This window comes from Quercus lobata, chromosome 11 (genome assembly GCF_001633185.2).
Source record: "Quercus lobata isolate SW786 chromosome 11, ValleyOak3.0 Primary Assembly, whole genome shotgun sequence".
Lineage (NCBI taxonomy): Eukaryota > Viridiplantae > Streptophyta > Magnoliopsida > Fagales > Fagaceae > Quercus > Quercus lobata.
Window position 1 is genome coordinate 2296329 of NC_044914.1, and position 19840 is coordinate 2316168.

Sequence of the window (19840 nt, forward strand, 5' to 3'; positions counted from 1 at the left end):
CGCGCTCCACGCGCCGCCACGCGCCGTCAATCTTACTCACGCGCCTCACGCGCCAGACCAAACGTTCTACACGCGCCTGCACGCGCCCCACGCGCCAGCTGCGTTTCGCGAACTGCCACGTCAGCACACGTCAGCCGTTGACTGGACCAGGCCTGACCGTTGACCGTTGACTTTGACCGTTGACCTTGACCGTTAACTTTGATTGACCGTTGACCAAGTCAAAATTTTTCAACAGGACCTGTCTTGCTCAGTTTTTCGCGTAGATTCTGATTTTGGGCTCCGTTTCTGCATTTGAGGTATCTAAATCTCACTTTTTGGTCATTTTCTTCATTATGGCTCAACAAAGTGAACGAGATATCATACGTCCTATCACCATCATGTTGGATGGTCCTACTAGCTATCATGCATGGTCTCAGAATATGACCGTCTTTCTCAAGGGTCGTAAACTGTGGAGATATGTGACTGGTTCAATTCCTAAGCCAGTACCAAACCCTAAGTCCAAAGCCACAGCTACTGAAGAGTCTTCCAAGACTGCTATTCCAACAGATGATTATGAAGAACGTCTAGAAGAATGGGAGAGTATTCAGAGTAAGATCTTATCTTGGTTTATCAATACCTCTATTCCCTCCATTCATAATCTTCTTCCTCGTCTTGAAACTGCTGAGGCTGTTTGGAAATTTTTGGCCGATCGTTATAACTGCACTAATGATTCAAGCTTGGAGTTTCACATTGAATCAAAACTTTATCAAATGCGCCAAGAGACAGGTCAGTCTATTTCTGATTTTTATTCTCAGACTTCTACTATGTGGGAACAACTCTCTGCTGCAGATCCTCCACTGGTGTGTTCTAAGGACATTGAGCTCTTTGTCAAATATCGGGATCGCCGTAGATTTATGCACTTCATGATGGGTTTACGTGAGGATTTTGAGCCTACTCGAGCTTCTCTACTTAGCCGGTCTCCTACTCCTTCTCTTGATGCTGCAGTAAAGGAGCACATTTCTGAGGAGAATCGTCGGCCCACTTATCACATGACATCATCTGATCATGTCTTGGCTACACCCTCACCACAGCCTCCCATTGTTGCATTCACTGCTCCTCCGCGAATAAACTCCGGGCGTCCCACCTCTCAGTCTTCCAAAGGTGCTCATTGCAAGTTTTGCCGTGCCAAAGGCCATGACATCTCTGTTTGTCGTAAGCTACAGAAATTTGTGCAAGAGCAGAATAAAGCTTCTCTTCCTCAGGCAGCTGCTGTATGTCCTTCAGATCCATCGGTTCCTACAGGTCCATCTTTGGCTTCCTCACTTACTACGGCTGATATTGAGGTAGTTGTTCAATAGGTTTTATCCCGCACTTCCACTGCCCTTTCTGTCACCTCAGGTAAACAACCTTGGTTTTTTGATACTGCATGTTGTAATCATATGACTCCTGATGAATCCCAATTTTCTGATAAGGCACCCTTAAAACATCCAATCACCATTTACACTGCTGATGGAACTCCTATGCCTGTTAGTCATAAAGGAACAATCTCTTCTCCTTGTTTATCCCTTAGTGACACTTTTCATATTCCAAAGTTATCCCTCAATTTGCTTTCTGTTGGTCAACTTTGCGAATTAGGCGTAGATCTTCTATTTACTAATCATGGTGTGGATGTGCAGGATCCCCGGACGGGTCAAGTGCTTGGGACAGGCCGTAAGGTTGGTCGCATGTTTGAGGTTCATGACTTGAAGATTCCTTCACAAGTTGTTTCTGCAGCTGCTACCACTGTCACCTCCTCACCTGATCTATGGCATGCTCGTCTTGGTCATCCATCCTTATCTCGTCTTCAATTGTTAGCTTCTCAAGGTCATTTAGGTTCAGTTCAGTTTTCAAAATTTGATTGTACTTCCTGTCATTTTGGCAAACAAACAAAATTGCCATTTAATAAAAGTGACTCCTTTTCTTCTGCCCCTTTTGATCTTATACATTCTGATATTTGGGGTCCTGCACCTGTTCCCACTGAGGGGGGATCTAAGTATTTTGTCATATTTGTGGATGATTTTTCTCGGTATACTTGGATTTATCTGCTTCACCATAGGTCTGAACTTGTGTCTATTTACCAAACATTTCATAAAATGATTGAAACACAGTTCAATCGCACCGTTAAAGTCTTTCGATCAGATAATGCTCAAGAATATAATGATAAATCTTTCCTATCCTTTTTAGACAGACATGGTACTCTTCCTCAGCGGTCTTGTCCTTACACCTCTCAACAAAATGGTCGTGCAGAACGAAAACATCGTCACATTCTTGATGTTGTCCGCACCCTTCTCATTTCTGCCTCTCTTCCTAAGCGATTTTGGGGTGAGGCCGCACTCACTGCTGTGCACACTATTAATCGTATTCTTTCACCAACTACACACAACAAATCACCATTTGAGCTTCTCTATGGTCAAACTCCTGACTACTCCTCTCTTCGGGTTTTTGGTTGTGCTTGCTTTGTCTCTCTTCCTCCTCATGAACGAACAAAGCTCCAACCTCTTACTCGTCTCTGTTGTTTCCTTGGTTAGGGTGTGTCTCAAAAGGGGTTTCGCTGCTATGATCCCATTTCTCATCGCCTTCGTGTCTCCCGTCATGTTGAGTTTTGGGAACATCGCCCTTTCACGAGTCTTTAGCAGTTTCCTACATCTTCTTCCTTAGAGTCTCCCATTTTTACTGATCTTTTCCTCCCTCTATATCCTGAACTTGTGGAGGATTCTTCAGCATCGACTGCCTCTCCAGACGACTCATCTCCGGTTCTGTCTCCGGCATATGACCCGCCTGTCTTGGATCCTGTGGCACCACTCTCTCCTGAGTCTCCTATTGGTCCTGAACTTCGTCGTTCCACTCGGGTAAGCATTCCTCCCCCTTATCTCACTGATTACCATTGCTCTTTTGCCCTTGCCACTCTCTATGAACCTCACACCTATCGTGAGGCTTATACTGACCCTCTTTGGCAGCAAGCTATGAATGAAGAACTAGATGCCCTTCATAAGAATCACACGTGGGATATGGTTGATTTGCCTCCTGGTCAGTCTGTAGTAGGTTGTAGGTGGGTTTACAAGATCAAGACCAAGGCTGATGGATCTGTTGAACGATACAAGGCTCGCCTAGTTGCCAAGGGCTTTACTCAGGAGTATGGTATTGACTATGAGGAAACATTTGCTCCTGTTACTCGTCTTACATCTGTTAGATGTCTCATTGCTGTGGCTGCTGTTCGCCGTTGGCCTCTTTATCAAATGGATGTGAAGAATGCTTTCCTCAATGGAGACCTCCATGAAGAAGTGTACATGCAACCACCCCCTGGCTATCCACACTCAGGCAATCAAGTTTGCCGCCTTCGCCGTGCTCTTTATGGCCTCAAGCAGGCTCCTCGAGCTTGGTTTGAAAAGTTTAGCTCAGTTGTTGCTCAGCAGGGTTTCACTTCGAGTCCTCATGACACTGCTCTCTTTGTTCGAAGATCCTCTGCTGGTATCACTCTTATTCTTCTTTATGTTGATGATATGATTATTACTGGAGATGATTCTGCAGGTATCCGCTCTCTTCAGAACTTCCTTAGTCAGCATTTTGAGATGAAAGATCTGGGCACTCTCAGCTATTTTCTTGGGCTTGAGGTTACCTCATCCTCTGATGGATACTATCTTTCCCAAGCTAAATATGCTTCTGATCTTCTCTCCAAAGCTGGTGTCACTGATAACAAGACTGTTTCCACTCCTTTGGAATACAATGCAAAACTCACACCCTTGGACGGTGAACCTATATCCGATACTACTCGCTGTCGTCAGTTGGTTGGTAGTTTGATCTATCTCACTGTTACTCGTCCAGATATTTCACATGCCGTGGGTATGGTTAGTAAGTTCATGGATGCACCTCATTCTGTCCACTATGCTGCTGTTCTTCGGATTCTCCGATATGTCAAAGGCAGACTTTATCATGGTCTGCATTACTCCTCTCGATCTTCTCTCGAGCTTCATGCTTATTCAGATGCTGACTAGGCAGGTGATCCGACTGATCGGTGCTCTATCACAGGTTTCTGTTTCCTGTTAGGTACTTCTCTGGTCTCGTGGCGCAGCAAGAAGCAGGATGTGGTTTCCCGTTCTAGTACTGAGGCTGAGTATCGTGCCCTTGCCGACACCACTTGTGAGCTTGTTTGGCTTCGCTGGCTCTTGGCTGACATAGATGCTCCACAACCCACTGCCACTCCTCTTTATTGTGACAATCGTAGTGCTATCTACATTGCTCATAATGATGTCTTCCATGAACGCACTAAGCATATTGAGATCGACTGCCACATCACTCGCCAGCATCTTAAGAAAGGAAATCTCCAGTTATTCTCCATCTCCTCTGCTGACCAGCCTGCTGATATCTTTACCAAGACTCACCCGCCTGGTCGTCTTCGAGATCTTATATCCAAACTCCAGTTGGCTTCCTCCTTGCCACCTCGAGTTTGAGGGGGGATGTTAGTGTATAGCGTATAGCTTAGACTAGTTTAGCCCATTGGGCTTAGCCCAGTATACTGTACTTGTAGTTTACTCCTTTTACTTGTACTGCACACATATCTAGTCTATATAAGGCTCTCTATTGTACATTACTCATGAGACTGGACGTAAGATATTTCTCTATCCTAACATATATTTTAATTAATTTGTTACATATCATACGCATGCTGACATATACAATAAGGTGCATGTCACAAAACACTCACAATATCCAATTTAGTTAATGTCATATTAAGTAACTAATTACTATATCTAATCTATAATAATAATTACAATAATATTCTTTTGGTTATGTTTTTATAATTTTGTTATAAGTTAAATAATAATTATTTTGCATTTAGGTTATAATTGAATTGCATAATATTTTTTTTGATGAACTATTGAATTGCATAATATATAGTATACACTAAAATCCTTGTAGATGAGTGGTATTTTTTTTTATTTCTTTTATAAGAATAACTATGGTTCAAATCATCATTCTCTACATTTTATAATTAATTAATTAAAAAATATAATATATAATGCATCACACACAATTAAATACACAAGTTAACCTGAAAGGTAACACAAAATTAATGTTTATCTTTGGCAGATTTTTGCTACATAGAGGAGATCAATGGTGCCTCACAAGACTACTGTGACGAGAGCAACACACAGTATCCATGCAACCCTAACAAAAAATACTTTGGCCGTGGACCACTTCAGCTAACATGGAATTACAATTACGGGGCAGCTGGAACTAGCCTTGGAATCGACTTATTAAACTCTCCTGAAACTGTTGCTACAGACGTGACTGTTTCTTTTAAGACCGCCTTGTGGTTTTGGATGACCAATGTTCGTCCAGTTGTAAGCCAAGGTTTTGGTGCAACCATTCGAGCCATCAATGGTGCCATTGAATGCAATGGTGGAAACTCCGGTGCTGTCCAAGCCCGTGTCCAGTACTACACTCAATATTGTAACCAACTTGGTGTTGCTCCAGGCGATAATCTCACTTGCTAGGAGCCTAGGAGCACCATTTGTGTTCTTTTATCTTTTAAGTACCTATGCTTGTTTAGATTTTATGGAAATAATTAATACCAACTAGCCTTGTTGGTAAAATTGGGATCAAGTTTCACTTGCACCCTACTCCTAAGAAGAGAATTATCTCTCACTGTATAGCCAATAGTTTCAATGGGCATATAAATAAAGAAAATAAAGAGTATTATAATTTATTTTCACCATTTTTATTTTTGAAATGACTAGTAATAGTTACATAATATATAGAGCTGCTATCCCAACAGTTTTATACCCACGCTCTCCTGCTCCCCCTGGAAAGATATACTAACTCACCCAATTGGACGCTCATTTCCACTACTCGGTGTTAGCTTCTCTATGGCCATGAAAATTTTGGTTTTCTTTACAGATCATTTATGGACATTATCTCGTACAAATGGACTACCGCATGTGTTGGCATTGACCACGGTACAGTAATTAACCTAGTCGGCAAGTACTAATTAATTAAAGTCTATATCAAACTTTCTCTGAGACACACCATTATAGCATTAACATCCAAAATTGTAAAAAATATACTATTTTACTATCTAAAAAGTTACTTTATTTATTATATCATATCATTTTACAATACACTCAACATTCCAGATTTTATTTTTAGAATACAACCCATTAAAATAACCTCAACCAAAATAAAAAAAAGTCCCACAACCAATCTCTACTGCAACAACTAGAAAAACACTGCCATCACCACCATTGTAAACCCAATGACAAATAATGTTATTTGGTTTTAACAAATCAAGGATATCAACTTATGCTAAATGTAATATATGTTACTGCCAACATCATCTCTCAAACTCAAAATAAAACCTAAAGATGCATTGAAATTGAAATCCAAGCTCGTGAATATGTGACCATGAGTGACTAGATTATTTGTAAAATAGGCTAGCCACAATGTAGAATGTAGAATAACTTGTGCAAAATGCTAGAGATGAAAGCAAATGGTGATGACAATGGCTACAAGGCCTACAATAGGGCGCACCAATGGCCAAATAGTGGATGCTATGATTAAAGGACAATCACATTAGTGGCTTAAAGAATATTAGCAGTATGACAATGTAATGAAGCACGTGAGAGAGTTGACAAATTTCGCATAAATTATACCTAAAAAAGAATGATTGATGGGTTTATCTGTGTGACTTGGGATCTTCAAATAGGAAAACAGCTTGCAAATCGAAATCCACAAAAGAAAAAAAAAATGAAGTGGAAAATTTTCATATTTCGGTAAAAACAATGACCGAGTGTTTTTTGACAATAGCGGCCAACGACAGTTAGAGGTGGTCAACAATTTAGCCGAGTGATAGTTGATAGTGGCAGCATGAAATCTAGCAAAGGTTATCGAAATGTGACTCTGTTATAATGTTAAAACATAAAAGTATATGCTAAAATATTGTTTGATATGTCCCTATAGTTAGCATGATTTTTTTTTTTTTTTTTTTTGGTCCTTATACTTAAAAAAATCGTTTTTTATCACTAAACAGATAATAGCAGTCATGACTTCATCCTGGAACCGATACTCAACATATTTGAAACCAAATCTTGTCTTTTATAAGTCTTCTTGGATTAAGGTTTTTTTATTCTATTTGGAACCATAGTTGCATGACTTTCCAGTAGGAGAGAGTAATAAAGGGATGCAGATTGTAGGATGAACAAGGCGACGAGTTTATGAAAAACATTTGTAAGAAGCATTATTTTCAGGTTGATGAGGCTACGCATGGCCTCCTTTCCTTTATTTTTTTTATAATTTAACTATAATGTGCTTATTTATATTTAAATGTTATAATTTTTTTGAAATTTGTATTAAATCAATTAATTGATAAAAAAAATTATTATAGGAGGAATCATTTTTTGCTTAAAATTTTAAATTTTGAGGAATCTAAAGATATATATGATGTTGCATTATATTTAATTGTTTATAGCTTGTAAAAAATCATTTATCCCCCATATCTTTTAGATTGCCCCAAGAAATGATAGAGTGTGATTTGAATCTTGGATTTATTTAGATTCTCTACTATAAATATCATGAGATGCCAATCAACTATGTTACAAGGTTCTAGAGATGGGTCTTGTTAAATAATTTTCAAAAGAACGCATACAAATATAAACTTAAATAGTACTCAATAACATAGTGGATGTTGGTTCTTCAAAATGGTTTCCATGACACTAATTTAAAACTAGTCAGTAGTCCATGCAATGAATAGATAAATTTAACTTAATATGGTTAATTTACTCTCTCTTTTTTTGTCTAAGTATGAAATTTTTTACTATGGCAGCTAAAGACATTTATTATGTATTTCTTTATGGGAAATGCTAACGAGTGTCCTTAGGACACTGGTTAATAATTCAATTAAAGAAAGTTTTTATGGAAAAAAAAAAAAAAACAATTAATGTTTTGATAGTTTTTTTTATTTCCCATAAAAATGATGTTAAAACTTTTCTAAAATTGATTCTTAACAAGTGCCCTTAGGGCACTCGTTAGCATGACCCTTTATTTATACATGAAATCATATATTTTAGCAAAGACCTTGAAAGTAATGTGACATAATATCATAAGATCAATCAGAAGTCAATCTGCTTTGGATTTATATAGATTGTTATAGATATTAGATAGTATCAAAGTTCGGCAGGATATAGACAAATTTTTATTTTTATTTTTTTGCATTCTAATCAAACAAAATTTTCTACTTTCAATAGTAATTTTTTATATTAAAAGACTCCAAAGCTAGAAAGTTGGACAAATTGGGAGTCAAAGCAGATATATATGCTTGACCTTGGAAAATCGGATCTCTTCCTTAATTAACTTGGGAGCGCAAATCATGGCCCACTCAGTGACGACTTGTTTCCCATAATACATTGTTTTGGTCCAAGGAAGCTTGCAGGAGGTATCTGCGTGAGGGCATTAAGAAACCATCAAAGCAAAAGTCGTTAAATTAATTGATCCAGTTCAACTTAATAAACACTACTATAATTTTAACAACTTGATATTAGTAATATGATATGAGTAAGTCGTGGATAAAATTTTATAATTAATCTCAATTTTGGTTATGGTGCCGGAAGAGTTATCTAGTTTAATTTATAGAAAAAACCACGTACATTGGCCGGCTACATATGGTGTGATTTTTCCATACACTTACGCCTTAAGTATACTTAGTTTAATGCTAGTGTTACTTAATCTATATATATATATATAAAACCGAAACCTTTACTGGCACAACAATTTTCCACGTCAGCACAATATTTAAAAAATATATATATAACCGAATCCTTTGCTGGCACCACAATTTTCCATGGCAGCACAATATTTAAAAAATAAAAAATAGATAAAAATTATAACTCCTCAAAACCCTAGCAACCTTACCCCTCTCTCAAGTTAAGAAATATAAAGTCACGGTTTCTGCAAACTCTCTCTTTCTCCAGACGTAGGAAGCCCTAAAGCATTCAAGATCTACAAAACCCTAGCATCCTTACCCCTCTCTCAAGTTAAGAAATATAAAGCCACGGTTTCTGCAAACTCTCTCTCTCTCCAGACGTAGGAAGCCCTAAAGCATTCAAGATCTACAATGCACGGTATAGATTTTAGCTTATAAAGTTCAGCTTTTGTAAGATTAGTTTTGTTTATATATTAATTAATACATAATACTTTGTTCACCATTGAATACTCATATAATCAATTTCCAATTCAGTGTTCAAGAATTAAACCAAAATTCTAACTGCGCTATCATAAAATATTATTATTAGTATGAATTTTATGGAGTTGCGGTGTTCAAGAATTAAACCAAAATTCTTTTAAATTATCTATAATATTTTTTCTTCTGAAAATTTTATCTCTTTGATTTTAGTATATTGTGTTTCTTAAGTTATAGAGAGATTTTCTTTGGTTTCTGCAAACTCTCTCTCTCTCTCCAGATGTAAGAAGCCCTAAACGCACGGTATAGCATTCAAGATCTACAACTCACGATATAGATTTTAGCTTATAAAGTTCAGCTTTTGTAAGGTTAGTTTGTTTATATATTTAGTCCTTATGTTTAGGTTTAGGTTTTTTTTATTTTTTATTTTTATTATTTTTTTTAATTTGTTTTATGTAAGGTTAGTTTGTTTACATCAGTTCTTTATCTCAAAGATAAGGTTTTTATTTCTACCGCAAGAACTATTTAGGTATGTATCCCTTGCAAGCACACATGAACTTAAATTGTCTTTTAATATATGCATGCTTTATTATTTTCTAATAATTTTCCCGTGCATCGCACGGGTTAGCGACTAGTTAGTTTAATGCTAGTGCTAAATAAACCATTCATTTATTTGTTCAATTCATTCATTAAACAAAATAATAAAGAAATATTCAAAAAGAAGATAAAGTCAACTAGTGAAATAAATACTCTCTTAGACTGTGCTCATTTAATGTGTTATTTTGATCTTGCTGTCTCTTTCTCTCTTTCGTTTTTTATTTTATTTTTTAATGGAGAATGTTAAAGCTGCTTCAAAATTTACGATATAACTTTTATAAATTGCTATGGCAATAAACGTAATTGGTGGATTTCAAAAACATAAAAAATATATATAATGAATAAATGTCAAAATTACATTTTTTGTGATAGAAAATTTTAAAAGTTGTAGTATAAACATACAGATTTGTGCGTTCTAATAAGTGATTGGATAATTCATAGTTTAAAGAACAAGTTTACATGAAAGGTTAAGCAAAATTAATATGTTTATCTTTGGGCAGAATTTTGCTACATAAAAGAGATTAATGGTGCATCACAGGACTACTGTGACAAGACAAACACACAGTATCCATGCTGTTAGAGATATATAATAGACATATTAGCTCAATGTAATAGGTCCAAACCCATTCCTACTTGTACTAGTATTCTAGGGTTTAGTCGCTTATATATACTTATGTTAGGGTTCATTGTAACATAGGTTATTGTACTACACTCTTACACAATAAAAATGTAACGCTTAAGGGTTTCCTCCGTGGATGTAGGTCGACAAGGCTAAACCACGTAACCCTCGTGTTCTCGATGTTCCTATTCTATGTTTCCTCTTCCGCATCCACTTTAGCATATACAACATGATATAACACATCACGTTGTTAATAATATTTTATTTAACATGGTATCAGAGCAAGGTTCGTTCTTAGCATCAAACAAACATCTCTAGCAAGCAAAGAAGATTCTCACATGCACATCACCATCAAAAGTCACACATGTTTGTCTGCTGGATTTAGACTCCATGGCATCTCGTAGCCACCATGGCTCTGTGCTATGTCAAAATCCGACAACCAAGCAATTCGTGCCTTTCCCTATCAGATTTGTGCACATCAAGACTTCGCCTAATGAAACCAACAAGACGGACGTGCTCCACGGCATATCGCAACCAAAACCCAGGAACCCGACCCTCAACGGCAAGATCAAGTGCCACCACGCGCCGCTAACAGCTCCGGAACGTCTCCACGCGCCACCAAAATCTCGAGACCCAGCTAGATCATAGCCACACGCGCCGCCAACCCTAACAAAAAATACTTTGGCCGTGGACCACTTCAGCCAACATGGAATTACAATTACAGTGCCATTGTAACTAGCATTAAAATCGACTTATTAAACTCTCCTGAAACTGTTGCTACAGATGTGGCTGTTTCTTTTAAGACCGCCTTGTGGTTTTGGATGACCAATGTCCGTCCAGTCGTAAGCCAAGGTTTTGGTGCAACCATTCGAGCCATCAATGGTGCCATTGAATGCAATGGTGGAAACCCTAATACAGTCCAATCCCGTGTCCAGTACTACAGTCAATATTGTAACCAACTTGGTGTTGCTCCAGGCGATAATCTCACTTGCTAGGAGCACCATTTGTTTACTCTTCAGTACCAATGCTTGTTTTGATTTGATGTTTGGATTAGAAGGAAATAAATGATGCCAACTAGCCTTGTTGGTGAAATTGGGATCAAGTTTCACTTGCACCCTACTCCTTAGGAGAGGACTCTCTCATTGTATGGCCCATATAGTTTCAATGGGCACTTAAATAATAAAGAAAATAAAGAATGCTATAAATATATATATATATATATATATATATATTTGCTTCCTTTACAACTCGGTGTGAATCTTTTTGTTTTTGAATAATTTTAGAGACACCCCTTCTGTCATTATTGTATTTTTGCGAGTCATTGTCAATACTTAGATTTTTTGTTGAAATACATTTTCAAGACGACCATTTACCTTTTACGACAAACTCTGGACAACTCCAACATAAAAAAAGTTCATCTAATACTTTATTAGAGACACATTAATATTCTTAGATATAGAATGATTAAAATATAAATTATGAACATAATTCTCATAAAATTTTATCCATCAAAGAATAAGCAATAATCCATAATTTTTTAAAACTAATAAGCACATAATCCAATAAACATTTGAAAATTAAAAGGTCTTTTATTATTCACCAAGCTTGAAAATTTAATTTGTGGAAGATCAATCATCATCTGCGTTAATGTCCTCCATATCTGAGAGTTACTTTCATTTTCAAGGTCATCTTTTATGTCATTGTTCACATTGTAATCTCCTCCTCCAACATTGGCCTAAAATATTTGAGAAAAAATGAATAAATATAAAAAATTTATTGCTATTCAAATAAATTATATAAACAGTGCATAACAACAAAGAACCAACAAAAAATGTATTCATTTAACATCAACAACAATCACCATGTTAAATAATAATAGAGTCATTAACATCAAAATACTACTATGCAAACACAACCAAAAAAAAAAAAAAAAAGCATTAATAATAAATCCTTACACCGCTAAGAACCTTATAGTTCTCTTTTGAAGGGTACATCCAACTCTATATGTAACCTAGTGGGCAAAAAGAAAAAGTTAAATAATTGAAACAAAAAAGAAAATGTTTATAGTAGCGGGGGAGCATTTGTGTTGTTTTGCATGTGGAATGTATGAATATGATATGGAAAAACGAGTAAAAAGGAAAGACAAAGTGTAGGCATCATGTTCATGTATGAATCTGCATTTCTTTTTCGTATGAACTGTGAAGTCCGAGAGAGAGAGAGAGTGAAGGTGACAGACGGGAAAGTTGGAAACAGATCCTCCAAATGATAATTGACAATAATTTCTCTGCGTTTCCATTCAAGTGTCCACTTTCCTTATTTTTATATTCAAACAAACGTAAAGATTATTACATTAATGATTGAATGAAAGATATATGAAATGAAATGAATATGATTCGCATTGGTGAGATTCATGGACCATGTTTACTCGTTAGGAGTGGGGTGGGTGCATACATACATGTAACGTGTTGTGTTGGGTCAACCCAGTTTTTCATTTGTTTGGAGTTGAAGTTGCACTGATTAGCGGTCGGTTTCGGTCAGCATGTTTAATCTTTAGGGCCAAACCCCATAAATTTTCAAATTTAATATTCTTTTTGGCCCATAAGGTTTGTATAAAATTAGATTTAGGTAGAGATAGAGGCATAGATATGGTCAGGGATGGAACCAGGATTCGAACCTAGGGGGACCAAAGCTTAAAACAATTTTTTTTTTTTTTTTTTTTTATGAAAATAAAAACAAACTTCTATTTCATATTTAACAAAATATTACATATAAAATAAGTGTTTCTTAAACATATAATATTATAAACATTTTGACAAAGTATAACATATAAAATAAGCATTTCTTAAACATTTCAACAATTTTTTTTTTTTGGGATGAGAGTTTGTTGGTTATTGATGTTATATTTTCAGTCCATATTTATTTTTTTTCTTGTGGGTCAATATCTAAACATTTCAGAGAAGATCCAAAAATATATATTTAAGGGAAATCTTAATTTTTCAAATTACATATGTATACCCCCCGCCCTACTGTAGGTCCGCCCTTGGACATGGCAGAAGAAGGTCCACCTTTGGAGTACACCCCAACGTGGGTTGCTGTTGTTACCGTCACCATTTCTCTCACCGTCTAGCATGTCCTTCACTATTCTGGCAATGCATGTCATCATCTCAATCTCACACCATTGTTTTTTGTAACCATCATTTCAATTTCCTTAGTATGAGTTTGGCTTCAAATTAAAAAGGTCAGTTTATTTTACTATTCAACTTATTTTTGCTACTATTTATGGGCCTCGTTGCATTTTTTGGTATTTTTCATGGGTCCCATTGTACTATTTCAGTTAACTTTTACCTTTTTTTGCAGTACTTTCAGCAAAATAAATAGATCCCAAACAGAGCCTTAGTCTAAAACTATTTTGGTAAACTGATCATCATTATTCATATAATGACTCTCTCTTTTGTAGTATCTCATGAAAAAGAACCAGAAGCTCTCTTTCAGGCCTTACAGATGATCAAAGAAAGTGACCACTCTCAACTCTCTCTCTCTCTCTCTCTCTCTCTCTCTCTCTCTCTCTCTCTCTCTCTCTCTCTCTTTCTCTCTCTATTACATTTATATATACATACATATAGAGTTGGATAATTTAATCTAGTGGCCAAGTACTTTTTTTTTTTTTTTTGAGAAACAAACACACACACAAGGGAGAGAAAAAATGGTTTTAATACAAAGACACATCACAACTCCACTAAAAAGTCTTGATAACTTTTAAGGTAAGCCAGTACTAATTGATTAATGTCATTACCAAAATTTCTCTAGGACACACCATTACATGGCTATAGTGCTATTACATAAAGGGTTTTATAAAGTAAGTCCTGTCAATTTGTCTACTACCTCATATATGGACAATTAAGAAAAATATTCTAAATTGTGTATTGTGGCGGACTCGTATAAAAGTAGTGGGCAATTTAAGAGAAGTTGTGAAATTATTGTGAATCTTTGGTACGACCCTATTGTAATTCATCAGATAATTTAAAAGAAGTCTTCCAAAGGTTTGGACGTACCAAATGAAATAACCATACAAGAACTATAGAAAAATAAATAAAGTAAAAAATAAAAATAAAAAAATTAAATGAATCAAAGTGTATGTGTGCATATATATATATATATATATATATATGGGTTGTGTTCAAGTTATATCGGGTGAACTAGAAGCAATGTTACACCACCTAATAATTTGTTATTGAATTCATATTTTGAAAATATAATCGTTGAATTATAGGTTCTATATGTTCTTAACGTGTATGGTAATTTTCATGCTAATCAAATGTAATTTACCATTCGATCAATAAAATTATCTTTTATGTATTATTTTAAATTACAAAAACTTGAATTTACATAATTCATTGATGATATGGCTATTTATTTTTTATCATCTTTAAATTTTGCAAACATGGAGAATTTACGAAGATAATGTAATTCAGCGATGGATTTATTAAAATCCACATCCAATTAAAAAATATTGAGTGATGTAACATTATTTAGAGTTATATTAGATGTAACTTGAACCCAACCCTCTCTCTCTCTCTCTCTCTCTCTCTCTCTCTCTCTCTCTCTCTCTCTCTACATATATATATATATATATATATATATATAAATCAAAGAATAATCAATAACATAAAAGTATATTTGTCTCCTACTTAAACAGATAATTCAAAATGCTATATCTGCTATTCAAAGAGAAAATGAGTCTTAGATATTCTGATAGTCCAAAGGGTTTAACTCTTACAGAATTGATGAATAATGAAATATTTACCATCAGACTAGTTTGATGTATATAAAAATTGGTGTACAAATTATTACATAATTATTTAGTGAGAAATAAAATTATCCTTCATACTAAGAAGCTAAACCAAGTCAAATTATAATTTTGACATTTTGGGACTATATAATTTCCAAACAGGCAAAGCTTAAGTAGAATGCATTAGAAGCTTTTCACTCTTTTAGTTTTTCTATTTTTCTAGCATAATATATCTAATTTGAAAATTTCTTTCTTTCTAAATGTAATTATTATTAACTTAGTGTGCCATGGGAATAATTGTTTGAGTTATATATTGAGCTTTGGACTAAACTCAAGAACAAATAATGTTCTTTGGTTTTAACAAATCAAGGACATCAACTTATGCTAAATGTGATATATATGAAATTCCAACATTCTTTCTCAAACTCAAGATAAATCTGAAGATGAATTGAAATTGAAATCTAAGCTCATGAATATGTGAACATGAGTGACTAGATTATTTGTAAAATAGGCAAGCCACAATATAGCATAACTTGTGCAAAATGCTAGAGATGGCAGCAAATAGTGATGACGATGGCTACAAGGGCCTACAAAAGGGTGCACCAATGACCAAATAGTGGAATCTATTATTAAAGGGCAGTTACATTGGTGGCCTAAGGAATATTAGTAGAGGGAGACATTGTGATGAAGCACATGAGCGAGCTGACAACTTTTGTATAATTAGACCCAAAAAGAATGATTGATGGGTTAAGCTGTGTGACTTTAGATCTTCAAATTGGAAAACAAACCTCAAGATTAGAATCTAAAAAAATAAAAAATAAAAAAAAAATAAAAAAAAATTGAATTGGAAAAATTTCATGTCCGAATAAAAAAAGTGGTTGAATGTTGTTGGACAATGGCAATCAGCGATAGTCAAAGGTGGTCAACAACTTAGCTAAGCAATGGTTGATGCGATACAATCTGGTTCTCTTGATTGCTGTTCAATTGCTCTCGATTCCTCTCGATTGTTGTTTGATTCTTCTCTATCGATTGAAAGTCGCATATCAGCAAAAAATCAACAAACATAAAAAGCTCAATTGTATATGGGATTTTTAGAGGTTTTTAGAGAGAGTAGAGTGTATCTTGTGCCTCCAATTGTATATCTAGGGTTTTTGTACCCAAAGCTCTCTAAAGTCTTCTATCGGCAATATTCCTTGAAGAATCTCAAGATTCGGTAGTAGAAGTTGCTGCACATAAGATTAACAACTGAAGGTGATCTGAAACTTTTGAGTGGGATCTCAAAGTCACGAGCATGGGTGCTTGTGTTACAGTAAGTCCAAGAAGAGAAAGAGGCTGTGGATTCAGAGCTTGCACGTGGTCGTGTTAGTAAGTTGCTATATGAGGTAGCAACAGATTTAAGGTTAAATCTGATTGTAAAAACTCTGATTCTCTTATAGTGGATTTGCTTTACCTTGAGGATAGTTAGGTTAAATCATCGTCAAGTTTTTACCTTGAGACAGTTCGTTTCATTAGTTTTCCTGAGTCATTATATCGTGATGTTATTTACTTTTTCACTGCTGTGCATGATATGATTTATTATTATTTAACCTAAATCTGAATAATTAACCTAAGTAATCACTTGGCTAATATAAACAATCTGGTTTAAGGGGCTTAAACAGAAAAAACAATATGTTATATAGTTGGCTTATTCAATATATTCCAATCAAATTCCAGACTTGTTGAAGCAAAAGCAATCAAGAGAATTCTCTAATACCTCTATGGAATGGTGAATTACTCACTCTTTTACCTGGGTAGAAACTACACTTTGTTGGCTATAATGATGCAGATTGGGGTAGTGATCTAGACAAGTATAAATCCATGATAGGATATGCTTTTTTTTTCCTAGTAAAGGGGAAATTTGCTGGAGTAGTAAAAAGCATCCATGCATAGCTCTATCTACTATGGACAAAATATATAGTGCTTATAGCAACATTGCAGGAGGGAGTTTGGTTGATGCGATTATTTCATTAGGTAGACGTGGTTTTAGATGCTGATAATCTTGTGATTATATATTGTGGCATTTAATGAGTCACACTTTTAGTATAGAATGATTTATCTTTAATCACTATGATTTGTTTTTCATTCATGGTGTGGTATTGAAGAAATCACCTTTGCAAGCACACACACCTTTAATGTTTTTGTTTTTTTGTTCGATTGTGAAAGGATATGACGATAGGTTCAGATCAGCTCACTAACACAAGCGATTACCTCTGGCACTTCAGTGGCTAGCAATGACAAGGTACATTATGTTCTTTGACACTTATGTAGTGAATGAGGTTAGTTGACATGAATGTTTTTCTTCTAACAAACACCAGCTTCAAAAACATTTTGTACATAAGAGACAATTAATAATACTTACAAAAATCATGTTCGTTTGTGAGATTAATCAAAGAAAAGGCATGCAAAGAAATATTATGTAAAATTTTACGTTCTGCGTGTATATACTTTTTATTTAAAGACAAATAAATTCAATCCCAAGACGTGGTGGTGTTAATGTCTTCATATATTAGTTTATTTACTTATTTATTTATAAAAATGTATTGCAAAATGTAACATAAAGTAAATTATTTGGATGGCTTAAATTTAAAGTATTTAATCCCAAATTACTATGTAAGCGAAATGAGAAGGCCTATAAAGGCCAATGAGGTGCTAGCAGATATTAAGATCATAGCGGAGTTGGTTCTTGAACTTGGCAATACAAGGATAACGGAGGGAGATTGGGAAGAAGGAGATTGTGCGATAAAAGCAAACGTTGGTTATGTCCTTGGAGGTGATCTATATGGGGGAGTTTATGGAGGTGTTTGTAGATCATAGTACACCATGATGGTGGATGTGTAAGTGGGGAGGTTCATAATCATGGGAGTCAATCTCGTACCAAATGCTATACCGGTTTGACCAGTGGAACGATATATTTCAATACCCGTTAATACCAGTGTACCGTTTCGGGTTTACCGTTATTATATATAGTATATATATATGTATGTGTGCGTGCATATAATAATAATAATAATAATAATAAAAATTTATCATAAAACATTACCTCAATTCAAAACAAATTATTCATGATTTTAAACTTTAATATCAATTAAAAAAAAAAAACACAATATAAAAAATAGAAAGCTTAATTGTTTATTGCATACTAAGAAAATAAATAATACTAATAAGTTAATGCAAGTAAGTTACCATTCTATCCTTACAAAAATTCAAAAATTACAAAACTATAATAAAAATAAAAATAAAAAATAAAAAAAAGCTTTTTTTCAGTACTGGCCGATATTTAAATCGGAACAAAATGTTGGCATATACCGGTACGGTACATACCGGCCGGTAACGGTATGGTATCGACTACCTTGGTCATAATGATGATGATGAGGAGGAGGAGGAGGAGGAAAAGGAGTGAGCATATGAATTGCATTAAATTATACCTTATGAAATAAATCATTTCTTTAGTTGACCCTCCAAGCATTTTCATAGATGGACTGGAAATGTTTAAGAGAATAATTGACCATTGATGTATTTTCTTATGTAATTGCTACCAAAAACTAAATTAAATGGGTTAGTTGATTTTTTTTTTTTTTAATTTTAAATATAGTGTCTATGTGTGTGTGTATATATATATAGGGACTAATTTTATCAATTTTTTCACTAAAAATTACACTTTGCCACTCTTAGCAATATCATTGATCATTTTAAAAATAATGCTATAGCCACAAACTTTTTTTACAATATTTTTAAAAATTATTATTGATGTAGTAAATTCTTATTAGTTCACATTTAGGCCCACCACTTGCATCAATTTTTTAATTACCAATAATCACTCACTACATTAGCAATTTGTAAAAGAAATTGTAAAAAAAATTGTAGTTCTTGCATTTTTCTTCATTTATAGGCCACTAAAAAAATTTATAGATCTAAAATTTAAAATAAAATATACAACTCAAAAAAAAAACTAATCCAACAAAAAAAATTACCAATAGCAAAGCTAAAACAAATTGAGTCTAATTCACCAATTTTTCCCAAAACAAACAACTTGAACCTTTAAAAATTTTTAAACAAATTAAATAATTTTGTCCTTACACAACAATAGAAGCAAGCATTATCAAAGAAAAAAAAAAAAAAAAAAAAAAAAAAAAAAAAAAAAAAAAAAAAAAAAAAAAACCCTCAATGGCTAAGCAACAGCAGAAACGCTGCAAGTAGCCAGCCACAAAACCATCCCACTCCCTCCTTATCTCCAAGTCGTGACTCTATCCCTGACTCAATGACTAAGGAACACACCACAAATTTATAAGGTTAGGGTTGAGAGTAGTCAATACTCGGTTAAAGTCAAAGAATCAACTCAAACCTTATGTGCAAGAATCTGAGTAATCCTTACTAGATTAAGTTCAAAGTTATAGTACAAAAACATATTGGTGTAGGACATCCATCCCCAATTGATTCAAAGATCAACCTCACTAATATTCATTAGTCATACTTAGGAAAGGAATAAACTCAATGCAACCCTAAATCAAAATTATGCTGAAAGAACTAAAATTAACAAAAACTAAAATCCATCACAAATTATGTCAAAATCATGAAGGATAATGTACCTTACAAAACTAATAGCATT